The 17371-nt window shown below is 42.1% G+C and overlaps 1 protein-coding gene across 2 annotated transcripts in view; it reads left to right on the forward strand.

The window, feature by feature from the left end:
- CECR2 (CECR2 histone acetyl-lysine reader) overlaps window positions 1–17371 on the forward strand; it is a 118247-nt gene that overhangs the window by 41006 nt on the left and 59870 nt on the right. The gene's annotated exons all lie outside the window — the stretch shown is intronic.

Below are 17371 nucleotides of genomic sequence, written 5' to 3' on the forward strand. Positions count from 1 at the left end.
CAGTCACCAGTGAATGGATGGGTACTGTTTGTCTAATTACTTCTCCAGTTCGGACTCTTAGATTGTTACAGTGCTTTGCCTTTTTTTTTTTTTTTTAAAGTAATAAAGTACCAGTGATATCAGATGTGCGCAGTTGTGATTAGGGGGCTAGTCTTTTTAAAGTCTCTTGATATATAATGTTCTATTGAAGTTGTCAGGTGTGTTCTTTCACGACAGAGGAACTTCTTTTAAGAATTTAAAATTGCTTCATCACATAGGTTTGGTGAGTGTTTTGCCCATCCTTTTTGTTGAGGAAGAGACTTAATTTCTGATGGGCTTTCTTACATAAATTCAGCAAGTTTCTGTGGTATGAATTCAAATAGAGAGCACATTTAGATAAATACTGGCCATCCACAACCATGGGCTACTATTATGTTTTCTTTGAGGGTCACCTCTTGGTAATTAAGTTTCACTTTATAAAATTAGAAGTTTTCTGGACAGTACTTGCTTCTTGGAGAAGCAACAATTACTTTTAGTTCCTAGGAATATTTTTGTAGCAACTTAATAACTTGTAGTTAGTGAAAGTTGCGTAGATTAATTCACTGGTCAAGTTTTGCAAAAAGTGAGGGAAAAATGTTAAGAAATCAGTGTCTTTGCTTCAGTCTCTATTTAGGGCGAAAGGTAAATTGTGGCTTCCTGGAGTTTCCTTGGAAGCGGAACTTCTGGGTAGCCAGGATTTCTGTATATTGCGAAGTTTACCACTGTACCACTCTTCATGAATTTATGGCCTAAACTTTGAATTTACTTATTTTGAGAAAAAGTCTACATAGAATGTGTTTAACTTCCCAATCTTAAGAAAAAAAATTAATCCACTTTATTAAGTATACAGTTGCATTTCAACAGTTGGATATACCTGTGTAACTAGCACCCCAAACAAAATATCAACGATGGCATTTCCATAAGAGTTCCTCCTGCCCCTTAGAGTGATATCAGCCCCCTCAAAACACACACACCAGGACCACGCAGTCAGGGGGTGAGCATTAGAACCCACAACATGCATTCTTTCCCTTCCCCCCAGCCTAGTGGGGGACATACTTTTGTCTGGTCCCAGTAACTGTGTTCTTAGGCCCCCTGCATGGCAGCACATGGTGAATCTGCTCTCCTGAGCACCTTATGCCTCTGCCCTAACTTTAGTGGTTCCACGTGTAGGCTTGGGGGCAGGGACTCTTGTTCCAGCTTTCTAAAACAACTAGCTTTCTTTTTTAAAAAAATTATTTATTTTTGTCTTTGCTGGGTCTTCGTTGACGCGTAGGCTTTTTTTTCCTTTAGTTGCTGAGAGTGGGGATTTCTCATTTCAGGAGTTTCCGTGGTTGCAGCATCAGGCTCAGTGGTTCCAGCTCCCGGGCTCCGGAGCACAGGCTCAGTAGTTGTGGCGAGAGGCTTATTGCTCCGTGGCCTATGGCATCTTCCTGGATCAGGGATATAACCCGTGTCTCCTGCACTGGCAGGCAGGTTCTTTACCAGGGAAGTCCGCACTAACTTTTTAAAAGATTGTCTCGGGCTCTTCAGATCATGTCAGGCTACTAGCTACTGGGCAACTCTGGTGTTTTTTTTTCTGGCCATTTTAGCTGCAGTATATCTTTCATAGATCAGTCCTGTTAAACTGGGCAGACGTACAGTAGGGTGCTGGATGATAAAAACCTGTTCTATTTATGAACATGAACGTGGATTTCTGGGCACGGATTCTGCTGGTGTGCTCCTGCCTTTCGGAGCCCTACCCATGACCCTGTCCCGTGGGTCCTGCAGCCATCATTCCATCTGTTGCTCTTCTGTTGCCCCCAGTTCTCCAAGAGCTTCTCTGAGCCGTCTCATCCTTGCCCGGTTCGTCACGCGCTAACCCTCTCCCCTCGACCCCCAGCACGCTGCACCCAGTGCCCGTGTCTCTCAGGCCGTGATGGATTCCCCCTCCTCTCCTGCCAGCCCTCTCCCAGTGGGGCCGCGCGGCAGATTGTAATGCTGGGGAAAGTAGGGTTCTTCCTTGAGCTCCAGTCACGCTGTGCAAGCTTTATTGTCTCTGTGGGTGTGGCTGCAGTGTCTCTGTGGTTTTCAGAAGATGGCAATTACTGAAGACAGTTACTCTTCCTATGTAAGTCATAATAATTATGGACGATCACTGCCACCATTTAGATTTATGATTTAGCACAATTATGGTAACATACATCATTAAATGTATGTCAGATTAACTGTTATTTTGTTTGGCCAACACAGTAACCTCTGTGAATGCCGTGTTTCCTCGTTTGTTGCTCAGAAAGCCCTGGTGAAGATGACAGTAGTGATGATCTTTGAATAGGATCATAACCCCCATCATTTATGCATGTTTTTGGCAGCTTTCTGAAGGCTTTGTCTGTTTTCACTGAAGCGGGGGTAAAAGAAACTATTTACTGTGTCCATTAAATATACATTCTTTATCACGTCCTTTTCCATTATGGTTTACTGCAGGATATTGGATATTACTCAGTTGAATGTTGGTTACAGGCTAGTCCCCGTATAGTAGGACCTTGTGTGTATCCGTCCTGTATATGGTAGTTTGCACCTGCAAACCCCTACCTCCCAGCCCTTCCTTCCGCACACCCGCCTTGGCAGCCACAGGCCTGTTCTCTAGTCTTCGAGTCTGTTTCTGTCTCTTAGTTCACTTTTACCATATTTTAGATCCCACATATAAGTGATGTCATGTGGGTTTTTTCTTTCTCTTTCTGGCTTCACTTAGTATGATTATCTCTAGGTCCTTCCATGTTACTGCAAATAATGCCAGGTTCTTAATACACCTTGTTTCATAGAGCTCTTAAAACTGCTCTGATTTAGGGAACATCATTATTTCTTTCATGGATCAGGAAGCTGAAGCTTCGATTACTGAGTTGAACTGTTCTCTCCCGGTCTTGAGGCAGTTTGGCTGTTTCAGATGAAGATAGTGACACCCATCTTGCAGGGTTGTTGGCAGGATTACAACTAGTGCGTGTGTGAAGCATCAGGCATAGCGCCTGACGCTGAGATTATTATACAGACATTTCCTGTTCTCAGTGAGTTGATGGTCTAGGTCATCCTCCACGACGTCCTAGTCTTTGCTCAAATCCATTAATTTCTCAGGGAGATCCATTCCTTCTTGAACCTCAGCGTAAAATGATTTGTATATAGATGCTGAATAACTGCCATCAGTACTTTGCTTTTATACACTGCTATTCAACCTGAATTCAGTGCACTGAAAAAAGTATTTCCATTTTGAATTATTGGAGCATTACTTTAAAATGAAAAACAACCGTAACCTCAATCACAACCAAAAAATCCAGACTACACTTCCTGGTATTTTTTCAAAGACTTACTTCTTTCTGGTAACAGTTCATTGAGATATTCACAAACCACACAATTTGCCCATTTAAAATATGCAATTTATTGGTTTTAGTGTATCCACAGAGCTGTGCAGCCATTACCGCGATCAGTGCTAGAACGTTTTCCACTACCTCTAACAGAAACTTCTGACTTCTGGACAGTCACCTGCGGGGAGCGAGCTCCGCCTCTGGCAAAGGTCATGAGGAAGGAGGCTTGGCATACGCAAAGGCGGGATCAAGCCTCAGGAGTCTCCCTGGAAATTCTCGAGCAATCTACCCCCAAAACCAGAGTCTGCCTACTTTCTGCTTTGTGCTTTCACCTACACTTCTGACTTTATGGGGGGCTGTCCCCCACTACCTCTCTGAAAAAAGAGTTAGCTTATAGCTCCAGTTAATAATTCCTGGGTGTGACAGTGTTTCAACCTACAAACTCCCTTGGAAGTCCTCTAGCCTGCCTGAATAGGTTTTTCCGGCCACATGTGATTGCTCAGAGCCTCCAAACTGTGAGAGGCATGAGATGTTCTAAACTGTCTAAATACAGATTCCTTTGAGCAGTCAAAAGATTGATTAGAAATTGTATTGGTGAAGGGATTTTCACTTGTTGGGCCAATGTTTGCTGCTAAGTCTCCATATCCCTTACCTGCTGTGTCCCTGGCAGTGTATTGATTAATATAATTGGTGTAAATAGTAGCTTTAATGTTTGTAACCTGGGACCCTTGAGTTAATTCTTTTTCTTGTTATAGCCCACCACACCTTTGCTCTGTAGGAATGCAACTCTATCTAATGCTTTTTGGAGGCTGGCGCCTGACTTGAGAATAATCACCTTTAGAGAAAAAGGCCTCCGGGCCAGAAGATGATGCAAATCACCTAAACTTTTGCATATGATAAGTTTGCAGGAAGAAAGCCTGGCTTACTGCAGGACTCTACCCCTTCCCCCATTATCCTCTATGCATAACTTAAGGTATAAAAACTACTTTGGAAAATAAAGTGCGGGCCTTGTTCACCGAAACTTGGTCTCACCATGTCGTTCTTTCTCTTACCTTCTGGCTGAATTATTCAGCCTCTTTTCTCCACTGAATTTCTTCACTGAGCTATCCTCATTCTATTACTCTTTATATCCTTAATTAACGTTTAATTAAGCAGTTGTTTCCTGATCCTCGCCGACGCCGTCCCCGCTTCGAATACCCTGGATCAGCCGGGGCTGGTCCCCGGCAGTCACCCTCTACTCCCTTCTCCCACTCCATCCTCCAGAAACTTCTGATCTCCTTCCTGTGTCTGGGTTTGCCAGTTCTAGATGTTTCTGGTAAATGGAATAGTATAAAATGTGGCCTTTTGTGACTAGCTTCTTTTACTTAGGGGTCTCTGTGCTAGACAGGTGTTAGTACTTCACCTCTTTGTTGCCGAGGAGTGTTCTGGTTTTTGGATACACCACATTTTGTTTATCCATTCATGAGCTGATAGGCATTTAAGTTGTTTTCACTTTGGGCCATTGTGAATAATGCTGCTATTATGAACATCATGTATAAAAGCCTTTGTGTGGATGTAGGTATTCATTTCTCCTGAAGAACTGCCAGACTTTTCCCAAGTGGCTGCGCCATTTCACATTTCCCCCAGCAGTGTGTGAGGCTTCCATCCTTCCCATTCCTCAGTAACACTTGCTTTTATCTGTCTTTTTGGTTATAGCTTTCAAAGACTTTAAAGACACTCCAGGAAGGTCTGCAGTCATAGTGCCTGGTATTTTCCCTGGTACTTCGTTGCTACTCTGACTTTGGGGTGGGAAGCTTACGTATCATGGGAACTGGAGGGTTAACTGATAGAGTGGCATCACTGGTTGAAGTGAAGGTGTATGTGAGGCTGCATCTAAAAGTTCTTAGAAACACTTTTATATGTAATTTGTGTCAGTAACAGTTGACAGGTTTTATAGGAATGCTGTTAGTGTAATGCCCAGGGTTTGTCAAAAGTTTATGTGGAGAACTGATGAAGGGATTTAAAACTTGGTCAGTAACATATCAGCTCAAATCATATCTTGATTTGGTCTGAGAAGTTAAAATCAAGACATTCTTCCCGTCGTTTCATTGTTGTTAATATTCACATGTGATTGTGTGCATTTCAAAGGAGGGGGATATTTTCTGAAGGAGGTGAAACTTGGTTCTTTCGGGTGGGGTGCCCTGAAGAGAGTGACGGGCATCCCCAGGCCTGCTCACCTTGGAGAGGAGCACTGAGTGGCCTGTCCTCCTGCAGCCTGGGTCGCCGCTTGCTGAGGTTGCCAAGCGGCATGTGATGGCAGGGATTCCCGCAGAGCCAGGTGGGCAACTTGCCGACGGAGTGATGGGGTAGGCTGAGTTCCAGCTGGTGGACTGCAGGGTGCGCGTCTCTTCTGTAGCTGAATCAGCTGCAGCTGAACCTTGTCACAGAGAACCATGGGGGCAGAGTTAAAGCTTCTGATTGTTCAAGAGGTGAGAGATCCAGACTTTTAAAAAAGTTACGCAACCAGTTAAACAAAACAATAAAACTGTTGACCAAACAAATATTTCTTCATGCTACCAGCTTATAATCTCTTAGGTATCACAGACCAGTTGACCCATAAACCTTTTTAAATTATGTGATGAAGGTGGACAGCCCACACACAGGAATGCTGTTGTTTACGAGCCTCAGACACTGGCAGCAAGATTGAGAGGTGAGGTAGAATTGGGAGGTAGGGTTGTGCTTGGTGGGCTGTTGGCTGCGCTTGTCTCACAGTGAGATTCGTGGTGTAGCGCCTCTTGTCTTCGCTACGTTTAGAAAGCCTGGAGCCCCTTTTGAGCTGTACAAAGCCTAAAAAGGCAGTTTTCTGAGGAATTAACAAGTGAGATTGGTTGCTGAACAAGTTTTTGTTTAATGCAGTGGAAATTCTGGATGGATCGTAAACACATGTATCCTGAATTCGACTCACTATGTTACCTGGATTGCCTTCTACAAGACCCTAAGAAAAATGAAACTGTTGGGAGCAGGACCCACCAACTTAACCTGCTGAAATGGTTATTTTCACTGGTTGTCCTGCCCCTAGGCTATACAGTATCTCTCTGAGCATGAACTTCTATGTCAGATGCTCTGAAATACATGCTAGTAAATTAGATTTGGGGCCATCGTATGTGAGTTATCAGTAATTCCTGAAGGTACTGGGCATCAGCAAAGATAAATCCTCTAATTTCACTTTCTTGGAATGCAGTTTGCTGTTCCTTTTAATTATGCTTAGTTACAGTCAAAGCTGTTTGATAAGCTTTAGGTGGAGTTTGTATTCAGTGATACAACTGGCAGTATTTCATACTGCCTGTTTCAGGTTCATCAGGACACATTGGAGAGACTTGAAAAGACTCGAGTCAGTTAAGATTCTTTACGTGCTTCCTGTTTGTCCCCACCTTTGAGTTGTATCTTTGTAAATGTGCTTGATTGCCTTTCATCAGTAGTTAAGTACACTTTGGGTAACTGATTTTGAAAACTCATGTTTGAACCACTGCTAATTCCACAGTTCTTCTCTCAGGTGAAGGTACCTCCTATGCCTGCTTCTCAGGCTGACAGTTTTCTCCACACAGGACAGTCATCAGGCAGGAGAGGTTGTATTAATAGTCCTGCACACACTCTAGAGGAAGGAAAGGAGGAGGGTTTAAGTGTTGGATCCCCTTGTGAGCTCCCCCTGGTTCTGTTTTAGGGTAATTAATTAGTTTCCTTGGCTTGAGCTGAACTTTGGGCTCTGTGTTCTGGTTTTTAGTTCCCAATCAGCAGCCTTTAGGCACAGGCTGGGTGGGGGTGGGGTTTATGTTTCTGGGGTGGAGTTTATATTTCAGGTCATCCCCAAATGAATGTAGTAACCGGAGTACAGTGCTTTTTAAAGCTTGGCCTTGAGGCTGGAAAATGGGCCACACAAGGTGAAAACTTTGCCCTTAGAATCCTGGTGCCTTGTGCCATCTCTTGGTGTACTCTGAGGAGACGACTTCAGTTTCTGGGCATTGGGTGGGCTGTGAGTGTTTGCTTCCAGGGTCTCTGCTGGATTGTTTGTGTGATAAGGTGGTTTTGCTTCTCTCTGCCACTCTGCCTCCCTTCCGGCTCCCCCTCCCCCTCGGCCTCCTAAATGAGGTACATCCCCCTCTGCTCCCAGACGTCTCCATCTCCCCGTTCCGACAGAGCCATCATTTATCAAGTTGTTTCACGCGTTGTCGGGAGGGGGGCCCTGGGGACTCGAGTTTGTTTCGTCCCTTTGTTGTAGCTCCACAGGATGGGCCAGCTTAGTCTCCAGCCAACTGCTGAGCATTGCTGGCCTCCAGGAGCAAATGTTAAAGGGGCCTCCTTTCATCTATGTGCTGCTGCCTCAGTCTTAGTTTAAATTCCAGCTTCTTGGAACTGTAATCACCCTGCACACACACACTTTTCTGGATACATATGGCATCATGAGAGTCTTCTTTCAGTACTTTTCTTCCCCCCACCCCAGTCACTGAGAACTTGGAGATGGATTTTTCTTCTTTCTTTCTTTGTTATTCCTTGTCCATTTTCTGTTCTTTCTTCTTTATGATCTCACCTTTTTCTTAGTGGTAGGTTATTATAGATAGATTTATTTAGTTAGGGAAGTTCCTGCTTTTTTCAGACGTAGTCTTCTTAGGTATAAGATACCCAGGTATCTTTTTTCCTGATGTCACACTGTTCACTATCAGCAGAAATATATAGATGGTATAGGGTTAAAAAAGCTTTTAAAATTTGTCAACCTTGAAAGTGCAAGAAGTGCATTACTGCATGTTACTAGGGGTTATGCATGGTTTCCAAAGTGTCTAAGAAAGTAGAAGGAAAATTGTACTTAGACTCAAGAATGTGGTGAGAGCATTACCCCATCTTCATTGACCGTAGCAATGAAACATAGATGCTGTTCAGTGTAATTTAATAGTTTAAAAGGACAGTGTTTATTTTTTGGGATAAGAGAAGTTAGACTGTAATGTTACAAGGGTTATGACAATTTTTTTCTATGATCTTGGAGTATTTCCCTCTAGTATTTTGCTAAGAAAACTTTGACATAAAGACAGAAGTTGAAAGGATTATACATTATATTTTGGGCTTAGTTTTTTTTCCTTTACTAAGTTGAATAGAACACATAGTCTCACAGTGCAGTGGAAAGTTATGCTTAGACGCAAAATAACAGGAGGAAAAAGCACCCCAGATGACATGTGTCTCCTACAGTTTGAGTTCTAAAATGAGCCTGTTGTCTTGTGTTTATTGTAGATAAGCTGAGCCCAGAACCTAAAGCTGTATGTGTTGCTGGTTATCAAGTTCAGTGGGGAGTGTTCCCCCTCCTCTTCAGATTCTTTAAGGTGAAAATGCTTAGACACCTTCATCAGATTTGTTAACTGAAGAATAATTTACAAGCAGTGTCTTGAGTGCTCTGTGTTGATGCTTGTATATAAAGAATCTCTAAAACAATTTATTGATTTTTTTTTTTTTTTAAAGACATCAAATTGAACCCAAAATGTTTCCCATATGGGATGACCTTACTGTTGGGATACTTCTCAGCTATGAAACTGTGGTGTACCGATTCTCATTGATTTTTTTTTTTTAACAATGAAACTTAATAAGATCACACATTGCTAATAAAAATAATTTTTCCTCTTTAAAATAACAATTTTTTTTTGGCCACGCTACATGATGTGCGGGATCCCAGTTCTCTGACCAGGAATGGAACCCGTGCCCCGTGTACGGAGAAAGCGTGGAGTTTCAGCCACTGGACTGCCAGGGAATTCTGGGATTTTTCTTTTATTGCAATACTATTAAACTATAATATTTGGTTACATTTGTAAATAAGATTATGAAAGCTCGAGGACCTTGCATTCATTCTGAAAGTTTAATAGGTACTGTTTGCCAGTTACTCTTTTATGTAGTATGTTAATGAATAAAACAAAAGTCCTTTGGAGCTTAAATTCTTCTGGAGGTGGACAGGAAAGGAGACATACCAGGCACTCCATTTTTTTGACATTTTATAGCACCCATTGGTGACTTTTTTTTTTGATAAAGGGCCAGATACTGTCGGTTGCGTAATATGACCTTGGGTAAGGGTATGTTTCAATAAAACTTTGCATTTCTTTATGGTAGCAAGTGGCAGACTATAGTTTGCTGGCCCCTGTTCTAACATGTAAAAGACAAACATTAGATAATAGAAGTTTAAAAAAGTCATGTAACAAAAGATATCATTAAGTCAGTGGACATACAAGAAATTTAAGAACAAAGTATTGGCAAACTAGGTGACTATAAAGAGTCAGTATCCCAATGGAACAATGGGCACAGGGCACGAAGAAGTAAGTCACAGAAGAACAAGTATAAATGGCCAGGAAATACCTGAAAAGATGCCGTTCTGACTGGCAGAAATTATATGGATAGAAAATAGCAAGGAGAGATAAGAAGGCCTTAAATGATCAGTGCAAAAAAACAGAGGAAAACAATAGAATGGAAAAGGCTAGAGATCAAGGAAACATTTCCTGCAGGAATGGGCATGATAAAGGACAGAAACGGTAAGGACCTGGTAGAAGTAAGAGATTAAGAAGAGGTGGCAAGTATACGCAGAAGAACTACAAAAAAGGTCTTAGTGCCCCAGATAACCGCAGTGGTGTGGTCACTCACCTAGAGCCAGACATCCTGGAGTTTGAAAGTGGGCCTTAGGAGGCATTACTACAAACAAAGCTAGTGGAGGTGGTAGAATTCCAGGTGAGCTATTTAAAATCCTAAAAGATAATGCTGTTAAAGTGCAGCACTCAATATACAGATTTGGAAAAGTCAGCAGTGGCCACAGGACTGGAAAAGGTCAGTTTTCTTTCCAGTACCAAAGAATGTTCCGACTACGTACATTTGTGCTCATCTCACATGCTAACAGGGTTGTGCTCAAAACCCATCAAGCTGGGCTTCAGCAGTGTGTGAACCAGGAACTTCAGATGTACAAGCTGGATTTAGAAAAGGCAGAGAAACCAGAGATCAAATTGCTGACTTTCATTGGATCATGGAGAAAGCAAAGGAGTTCCAGAAAAACATCTGTTTCATATGTGGATCATAACAAACTATGGAAAATTCTTTAAGAGATGGGAATGCCAGACCACCTGACTGGTCTTCTGAGAAACTTGTATGTGGGTCAAGAAGCAACATCACTTTGCAAGTTCCGTCTTGTCAAAGCTATGGTTTTTCCAGAAGTCATGCGTGGATGTGAGCCTTGGACCATAAAAATGGCTGAGCACCAAAGAATTGGTGCTTTTGAATTGGACAGCTGGGAGATCAAACCAGTCAATCCAAAAGAAAATCAACCCTAAATATTCATTGGGAGGACTGATGCTGAAGCTCTAATACTTTGGTCCCCTGATGCGAAGAGCCGACTCACTGGAAAAGAAAGACTCTGATGCTGTGAAAGATTGAGGGCAGGAGAAGGGGGTGGTAGAAGATGAGATGTTAGATAGCATCATTGATTCAATGGACGTGAGTTTGAGAAAACTCTGGGAGATAGTGGAGTACAGAGGAGCCTGGTGTGCTGCATGGGGTCACAAAGAGTTGGACACGAGTTAACAACCGAATAACAACAAAAATCTTACTGGAAGAGAAAAGGGTACTCTTAAGTACATTGCTGTTGGGAAATGGTATTGATACTGCCTTTTTGGAAAATAATATGACATTCAGTAAAATTAAAACATAGACACACAAACTCTGTCGCAGAGTAGTTACTCATTGAATTTGGGGGTTGGGGAGTTAGTGATAGTTCATTGTGGATTTCTTTTTTTTTTTTAGTTTTTAAAATTGTCATAAAATATACATAACATGAAAGTGTATCATTCTAAGCACTTATAAAGTGTTACAGTGTATCGGTATTAAGTACGTTCATAACATGCACCTGTTGTCACCATCCAGCCCCAGAACTTTTCCTCTTATGAAATTGAAACTCTTATATTTAGTCCCCATTCCCCCTCCCCCAGCCCTGGGTAACCACCTTTCTCTTTATGTGTCTCTGATTTTGACTGTTGCAAGTACCTCACATAAGTGAAATCTTTTCGTGGTGGGCTTATTTCATTTAGCATAATGCCCTCAGGGTTCATCCATGCTGTAGAATATGTCATATCTTTGTCCTTTAAGGCTGAATAATATTCCATTGTATCTCTAGACTTTTCTGTTTTTATTTTGGTGTCCATGCAGCATGCAAGATCCCAGTTCCCCCGCCAAGGATGGCACCCTGCCCCTCTGCAGTGTAAACATAGTCTTAACCACTGGGCCACCAGGAAAGTCCCTAAACCACATTTAAAAAAATCAGTCCATCCATCGATGGACACTAGATTTGCTTCCACATTTTAGCTGTTGTGAACTATACTGGTGTTAACAGAGGTGCACTCAATATCTCTTTGAGACCCTGCTTTCAATTCTTTGGGGTATAAACCCAGATGTGAAAGTGCTAAACATGCGGTTAATTTTTAATTCGTGAGGACCCACCTTTGCATGGTGGTTGTTCCATTTTACAGTCTCACCAGTAGTGTACAAAGGGCTTTAACTTCTCTACATTCTTGCCAACACTGTTTTCCCCCTGTTGTAGCCATCCTGATGGATGTGAGGTGATACTGCATTGCAGTTTTGATTTTTCTCCCCTAATGATAAGTGATATTGAGGATTTTGTCATGTGCTTATTGGCCATTTGTATCTTTGGAGAAATATCAAGTCCTTTGCCCATTCTTTTAAAAAATCAGTATTTTTTAAAAAAATTAGTTCTTTTTGTCTGTGCTGGGTCTTTGTTGCTGCATGGGCATTTGTCTAGTTGCGGGGCACAAGCTTTTTGTGGCAGTGGCTTCTTTTCTTGCCGAGCACAGGCTGTAGGGCGTGTGGGCTTCGGTAGTCATAGCACTTGGGATCAGTAGTTGGCAGCTCCCCGGCTCAAGGGTACAAGCTCAGAAGCTGTGCTGCATGGACTCAGTTGCTCCAAGGCATGTGGGATCTTCATGAACCAGGGATCTAACCCCTGTCTCTTGCATTGGCAGGCGTATTCTTTACCACTCACCCATCAGGAAAGCCCTGCCCATCTTTTAATTTTATTGTTAATTTTTTGTTGTTGAGTTTTATGAATTCTCTATGTATTGTGGATATTAATCCTGTAGTGGATGTATGATTTACAAATATTCCATTTTGTAAGTTGCCTATTTACTCTTGTTGATGTCTTTTGATGTGCAAAATTTTTAACTTTTGGGGAAGTCTACTTTTGCTGCCCGTGATATCCAGGAAATCACTGCCAAGTTGAAATTCATGAATATTTTGCCCCATGTTCTCTCCTAAGAGTTTTATAGTTTTAGATCTCACGTTTAGATTTTTGATCCACTTTGAATGAACTTTTGTGTGTGTGATGGTACACACTGGGTCCGTTCTGCCCAGCCTGTGACCTGTTCAGTGTGGCCTCACAGATGCATGGGTGAAGGTCTAACTCCTCTCACTTCATGGTTTTTTTCCAACGTGACTATCCCATTTCCCCACCACTAGTTGTTGGAAAGATTGTTCTTGTCAAGGTCATCTGACCACGTGTCAAACATTTATTTCTGGGCACTCGATTCTGTTGGCGTATGTTTTGGTTACTGTAGCATTGTAGTAAGTTTTGTAATGAAGACATGAGAGTGCTCCACTTTTGTTCCTTTTCAATAGCTTTGGCTATTTGGGTCCCCTTGAGAATCCATGTAAATTTTATGATGTTTCTGCAAAAGACATCTGAGGTTTTTATAGCGATTACATTGAATGTATGGTAGTATTGACATCTTCACAATATTAAGTCCTTTAGTGAACATGGGGTGTGTTTCCATTTATTTATGCCTTTAACTTCATTCACATGTTCTGTAGTTTTTATTGGATCAATACAAATCTTACACCTCCTTGATTAATTCCTAAGTATTTCTGTTTTGATGCTCATGTAAGTGGAATTACTTTTGTATTAAAAAAATGTTTTCATGTATATAGAAATGCAGCTGAGTTTTATGTGTTGAGTTTGTATCCTGTTACTTTTCTGAATTCATTTGTTAATTCTAAAAGTTTTTTATTATTACCTTTAGGGTTTTCTACACATGAGATGATGTAATCTATGAACAGAGATAATTTTACTACTTCTTTCTGATTGGGTGGCATTTGTTTCTATTTCTTGTCTCATTGCTCTGTGTAAAATGTCCAGTATGTGTTGAATAGCAGTGCTTGAAGTGGGCATCCTTGCCTTGTTCCTGATCTTAGAGCAAACTCTTTTGTTCTGTTAGCACTGCTGGGATTTTAGCCCATAGTGGAAAACAACAGCAAGGCCTTATGAACAAGAAAGTGAAGTGTGACATGGTTATAAGTGGCAAAAAATGGAAACCAAAATGAACAAAAAGTCCATCTGTAGCAGAGTGAATGAACAGAAAATGTTATATCGTGGTCTGTTAGGTAGCCTCTCAAAGAATGAGTTGGAGCTCTACCTGTTGACGTGGAGGAATTTGTACAAGATCATGAGGAAAGCTGTGTGTGGAGAAGTATGGGTGATGTTCATCAGTTAAGAAAAAGCCAGCCGTCACATGCTTTTGTGTAATCTCCATTCATATTTCTATCAACCATATATGTGACTTTATGTGCATTAAGAAAAGCAAGAAAGGATGAAGTATTACTGATGTAGAAGATAAGCAAAGAGGAAAAAAGATTGCATTTATGAAACACCTAGAATGAAGAGTATGATTGCCCTTTTTATATAAAGTGTTTTTGTATGTATGCATGTACGTACATAGTCATTTACAGCATTTTGTAGAAAGGATAAACACCGTTGCTCAGGCATTGCAATCCTAATGATTTATCAGAGGGCTTCCTTGCACCTGAACTTGATGTCCTCAGGTCCATGTGCCTTAAGTTACGTTTCTGGTTACTTGTCCCGTTTGCCCTGGTGACTGAAAAATTGAACTCTTTTTCTGTTTTATGGCACAAAACTGACAATGCCTCTGGTCATACCTCTAGTAACTGACGGAACCTACGTTTGAGTTGAATCAGATCTGTCCTGTGCTGTCCTCGCCCCGTTCATGCTCTGTCTGCTTGTTGCCTCCTTGGGCCTCTTGATTATTGGATATGGAACCTGATCTGGTGGGGCTTCCCAGTGGCTCAGAGGTACAGAATCTGCCTGCCAGTTCAGGAGACAGGGATTCCACCTCTGGGTTAGGAAAGATCCTCCGGCGAAGGTAATGGCAACCTGCTCAAGTATTCTTGCCTGGGAAATCGCACGGACAGAGGAGCCTGGTGGACTGCAGTCCATGGGGGTCACAGAAGAGTCAAACAGAACTTAGAGACTAAACCACAGCAGCAGCCTGATCCGGTACAGAATGCAGTCTTCCCTGGGGAGAAATGGAAGGGAATGGTACATAGCAAAGAGTTGTAAGAAAGCATTTTTTAATTTCAGTTGTCTCTCAAAAGATTTATTAGGAATGAAATCCTACCGTGCTCCGCCAGTTTAGGGCTAAGAAGCCAAGACTGGCTATAGCTTCTGTCAATCCTTAAACATTAATTCCCAGGGCTAGATTGAGCCAGGTAGACTTTTATGCACTTTAGCTAGTCTTCCTTGTCCACTGTCTGCTGCAAAACAGAGGTGCTCACCATGACGTGTGTACAGTCACTGGGGACTTAACCTGTGTTGTGTGGAACATTTATTGGTAAGTTGATGTGCAAGAAGGTAGAGCAGTGTATCTCTGGGTGACCGTGTTTCTCACTCTGCGGTCACTCAGGGTTGTTGGGTCTGATATCATGGCAGGTGATGTGTGCTGGGGCGGCAGAGCTGGCTGGCTGTTGTTGGAGATCTTGGATGCTGCTGGATGAGTTAGACCTTCTAAAGGCAGGAATATGGTAGAAGGCATGGGTGTGCTTAGATGATCATTTTAATACATGAACCACATAGTTTTATTCTAGTTAATGAAATGACTTTTGTGCTGTGGTAGGCTTTTTAAAAACCGCTTACCCTTATTTATATGGAGAAGGACGTGGCAACCCACTCCAGCGTTCTTGCCTGGAAAATCCCATGGACAGAGGAACCTTATGGGCTAGGGTCCATGAGGTCGCAGAGTTGGACACAATTGAGCACACACACGCACACACACACCCCTATTTGTATAGAATGACGTATTATATATTCAAACCTGATGAAACCTTTTTAAAAAAGTGTTGCCTGGTGTGCCTCCCTAGAGGTTTAATAATTTACCTATGTCTTACTCCATGACACCACCCCCACCCCGACCCTGTTTTGGAAAGAGTCCTGTGTTTGTTGTTTTTTAGTAAGTGCCCTCAAGAGATGTTCAGGTCCATAGACCACGTGTGGAGGTATACTTCTCTAAAACATTGCTTAAAGTAACGTCTTCATGTTTTCTTATGAACGTCCTGAAAAGAAGAGTGATGAGTTTGATGACGTGGTCTCAGACTGTAACCCAGAGTTTTAAACTAGAGAGACAAAAGTGACTTCACAGTCATGGAGCCTAACTTGTTAATTACTGCACTACAGGCGCTGAACCCCAGCCTTTTCAGTAACGCTGCCAGTGTTCTTTTTAGTACAGTAATGAAAACTATCTCAATATTCATTTTAATAATTTTTGTTCACAAAAGTACCGTTTTCTTGTTTCAGAAGTGTGGAATAAACTATCAGTGTATGAGCCTGCTGTTTTGGCCCTTTGACAGGCAAACGTGGAACTACTCTTTTTTTCCCTTTGTAACTTGTGATGAGTGGCAGTGCTTCTTTTCTGCCATTTCTTCTTGTATGCCGCTGCAGATGGGGTTTAACGCGCTCTGTCTCTACCAGAGGCCGCTAGTGCTCTGTCGCAGGGCTTTACTCACTGGGTGTTGGTCTTGACTACAGTCTACTCACCGGTCATGCTGGGCTGTTTGAATTTTCTTCTGTGGATAGAATGCTTAGAAAGACCGTGTTTTGATATTGTTAGCTTTTATTATTTAAATCAAGTGTGTGGTGTTAAATTGGAATCCACTGTTTTCCAGAAAATGAGCCAGTTATGCCAGAATCATTTACTGATTAATCTTTTTTCTGTTATTTGAAATGCTGTTAGGTTCATACACATCTCCTCCATCATTCTAGGGCCTGTTCCTAGGCCAGCACTGCAATGATTGAATTGTAACTTTATATGGGAAGTCTTAACATTGTAGGATATTTACCTGTTACTGTTCTTTGCATAGAACAGTCATATTTTCATGTGTGAATTTGTTAATAGAAATTATAAACAGTATGTTTAAGAATTACCAGGAAATGATTCTCTTGCAGGAATGGGGACCCCTTCCAGGGCCTAAAACTGGGCTCTTGTCTAACACTCGGAAATGAATTGTCCGAGGAGACACATGTGCTGACAGAGCAAGAGATTTTATTGGGAAAGGGCACCCGGGTGGAGAGCAGTAGGGTAAGGGAACCCAGGAGAACTGCTCTGCCGCGTGGCTCGCAGTCTCGGGTTTTATGGTGATGGGATTAGTTTCCTGGTGGTCTTTGGCCGATCATTCTAATTCAGAGTCTTTCCTGGTGGCGCACGCATTGCTCAGCCAAGATGGATGCAGGCGAGAGGGATTCTGGGGAGTGGACGGACACGTGGTGTCTCCTTTTGACCTTTCCCGAACTCTTCCCGTTGGTGGCGGCTTATTCGGTATTCCTTATCGCTTACTCCTTGGAAGGAAAGTTATGACCAACCTAGATAGCATATTCAAAAGCAGAGACATCACTTTGCCAACAAAGGTCCGTCTAGTCAAGGCTATAGTTTTTCCAGTGGTCATGTATGGATGTGAGTTGGACTGTGAAGAAGGCTGAGCGCCGAAGAATTGATGCTTTTGAACTGTGGTGTTGGAGAAGACTCTTGAGAGTCCCTTGGACTGCAAGGAGATCCAACCAGTCCATTCTGAAGGAGATCAGCCCTGGGATTTCTTTGGAAGGAATGATGCTAAAGCTGAAACTCCAGTACTTTGGCCACCTCATGCGAAGAGTTGACTCATTGGAAAAGATTCTGATGCTG

This window comes from Bos indicus, chromosome 5 (genome assembly GCF_029378745.1).
Source record: "Bos indicus isolate NIAB-ARS_2022 breed Sahiwal x Tharparkar chromosome 5, NIAB-ARS_B.indTharparkar_mat_pri_1.0, whole genome shotgun sequence".
NCBI classification, from domain to species: domain Eukaryota; kingdom Metazoa; phylum Chordata; class Mammalia; order Artiodactyla; family Bovidae; genus Bos; species Bos indicus.